The following is a 3,393-nucleotide window of genomic DNA, read 5'->3' as shown; positions in this document are numbered from 1 at the left end:
AAGCAGATATAGAAAACTCTTGAAGACAGTTTATCTAAAGCAATTAATATTCACTACACTGAGTGGCCAGATTATTATGATCTCTGAACTCATAATAATCTGGCCACTCAGTGTATATCCTATATAATAAAAGGCTAATATTGCAAATTGTCCCCTCCACCAGGACTTCGACCAGCAGGCAGGCAGGCCAACTGCCCATGTCCCCTCCCCCTGGTCAGGCTGGCCAGACCCCACCCATGCATAAATTCATGCACTGGGCCTCTAATATATATATACATACACCAAGTGGCCAGATTATTATGCGTTCAGAGATCATAATAATCTGGCCACTCAGTGTATTTCTAATGCAAAATAAATTGAGGTTTCCTTTTTTAAAAATATTGTTTGTCTCACTCTTGTTCCAGAAAAGATCAAAGGTGGTTTGGAAGAATTCATACTATAATAAGATAATACAAATAAATAGTAAGATGAGAAAATAATAAAGAAAATATGTTTAAGAACATGAGAACATATTCTCATGACCCATACATGTTGTTGCAAATGACAACATTTAATCTTTTCTTACGATTGAGTAGTATTACATTGCATATACTAGTATGTCCCACATGCTAAACAAAATAAGTCAGGCAGAAAAGGTCAAGAACCATATAATGTCATTCATATGTGGGACATAAAACTGAAAGCAACAAACAAACAAGTAAACAAATAAGAACTCATAGATGCAGACAACAGTATGGTGGTTTCCAAAAAGTAGAGGGGTGGGGAGGAGGTAGAAGATGGTAAAAGGGGTCAAATATATGGTGATGGAAGGAGACGTGACTAGGTGGTGAACACACAAAGCAATATACAGATGATGTATTATAGAATTGTACACTTGAAACCTATATAATTTTATTAACCAATGTTACCCCAATAAATTTAATAAAAATGTTTTTTAAAAAGCACATTATAGAAAGATCTCCAAAGTTGATACCAGTAGACAACAAATTAGTTCCAGTTTATTCAGCAGAACATGTAAAAAGAGACATTTAACACAATTATCAGTATCCATAAGAACCAAATCAAACAAATTATTTAGGAAACATGTAGTTCTTCCTAATATTATGATCAGGTATTACCCTTGGGTCCTCCAAAAAACAAACAAACAATAACAGTGTATTTTAATGAATAATGTTCTCAATAATAGCTATCACCCGTAATCTACTGTTACTGTTAGAGAAGACCTAAAAGCCATTGAAGTACCAATTTTTAAACTTTCCTCAGCCTAGGAAATATATGATGCACCAGTTAAAGTATACTTTGAGGGAATACACAGAGAAAGTAAAGAGTTCAGAACTATGGACAAATTGTTTCAGCTGTACTATTTTTTAGACTCTTACAAGTGGATATTTATTAATTGGGTTGACATGATAATGATTCCTAGACTGTCAGTCATATTCAGTAACTAGTAGACTCTCTCCTAAAAGTTAATTAGAGATTATTGTTAAATTATCAGCTTATTGTTTTAATTAACACTCAGAACTTTGCCTGAGTTGAAATTCCCTTTGCCTAAATTGGTTCACTGACTTCTGAGATAATTTTGCTTCCCTTTTTAGGGCCAATAAAAGGAGATGATACTTGCATGCAAGAGAGAAATGAGGTAAGCAGGCAGGCTTTCTTTTTAGCAATGTTAAGGTGTCTGTGAAATGAAGGTAGGAGGTAGTGTTAATAGCTAATTGTCAGGAAAGCATTCCTTTTCTCTTTTTCTCCAAGGGTTTGGCTTTAAAGCTAAAAAGTTCTGGAATTTTCTTTGTCCAGAGTAAGATCGTACCCTAGGAAAATTGGCTTATGCTGCCCAAACTCACAAAGGATGAATTTGTACCAGAAATCCAGTTTAATAATTTATAGTAAGAAACAGAACTGCCAAATAAACTGAAATGTGAGTTGGCCTGTCAGTATATTTTCTTTTCAGTAGGATGCCAAGTCAGAATATTAAATTAATAACAGATTGGGGCTGGATAAATATATGAAATCAGAACTAAGAAGGGGATTGCAAGGTAAAGCATGTTTCATTTGATATTACTCAGCCAGGAGGGGTATCTTCTCCCTTTGCCAGTCATGGCCTTTTCATCAACCAGTTCAAACTCTAAGTTTCTAGTGCTGAAACTATCTCTTTTCCATCCCTTGTACCCTTGAATTTTGTACTAGACATTTCTGAGTATTGGGCATGTCTCCATCTAGTTCTTGAAGGGTGCTGGTTTTATAAGGAGATGTTGCAGGTCCAGTTTGCCCTTTTACAAAAAATTGTTGTCATCCACTTCCTTCTTTATTTAGTATTATCCAAAAATCCAAATGCTACTGTTTAACCTAACTTTTTTGTTTGTTTGTTTGTTTGTTTGCTATGGCTATTACCCAGAAGGCTCTTTGCAGTTCCAGGCTATGGTTTCTTTTTTTTAAAAATCTTTATTGTTTAAAGTATTACATATGAATCCTTTTCCCCCCATTGACCATGGTTTCTGAATGAGGTTTCCTTACATGCCCACAGAGGTTCATGCTGCTTTGCAAGCTTTGTTTCGCAGAACTACACTCCGACTTGGCTCACACTACAGTCCCTAAGAGTATGACTTTTCTTTATTTGCATACTTATAAAATCCCCAGAGACATTATACATAAAAACCAAAATCTTAGTAATCTGTAGGAAGACTCTGTTATCAACATTGTTCATTTTTTTAAATTCATGCATTATTTGAACATTTATTTTTTTATTCATCCCTTTAATTAGTCATTCAACGAACATTCATGAAAGTGCCTTGTGCTGGACTGGTTGGGAATACAGAGATAAGTCAGCCATGATCTTTTCCCTCAAGCAGTTTGCAGTATACTAAGGAAGTAAAAAATGTATAAAAATAACCAAATTACACATTAAATTTTAAGCCTTGAGATAAACTGAGAGAAGTGCACTCCAGATAAAGAGAACAGATTAAGCAAAGCTAGTACTACTGCTCTTAGTTCTGACTTGTATTCTTGAGATTTCTTCACCCTTTGCCCTTCATGCTTGAAGGAATTGAAGCTTTCTTGTTCTTAGGTAAACTCCCTGTAGATTTGCCTCAAAATCCCATCTTGCCATGGAGCATACTGGAATCTAGTAAAAAAAAAAATAGGCATATGGGTTGTGGTAGAAAGATATAATGTGAGGAACAGTGAGGAAGGCTGATATGCATATCATTTTTTTTTATTTTGCACAGTCTTTTGTCCCAAGCACTTTGAATTTCTTTGCACCAATGAAATTGAAATAAAACAAACCTTTAGTAACGTCATCTGCTCAAGGGACTTACCTTTGGTCTGTGCAAATAAGGTTTCTGTGGTGAGATGCAAAATTCACTCAACTTCCTCTTTCAACAACAAATTTGTCAG

Source organism: Eptesicus fuscus, chromosome 1 (genome assembly GCF_027574615.1).
Source record: "Eptesicus fuscus isolate TK198812 chromosome 1, DD_ASM_mEF_20220401, whole genome shotgun sequence".
NCBI classification, from domain to species: domain Eukaryota; kingdom Metazoa; phylum Chordata; class Mammalia; order Chiroptera; family Vespertilionidae; genus Eptesicus; species Eptesicus fuscus.
Note: the sequence above shows the minus strand (reverse complement) of the source record.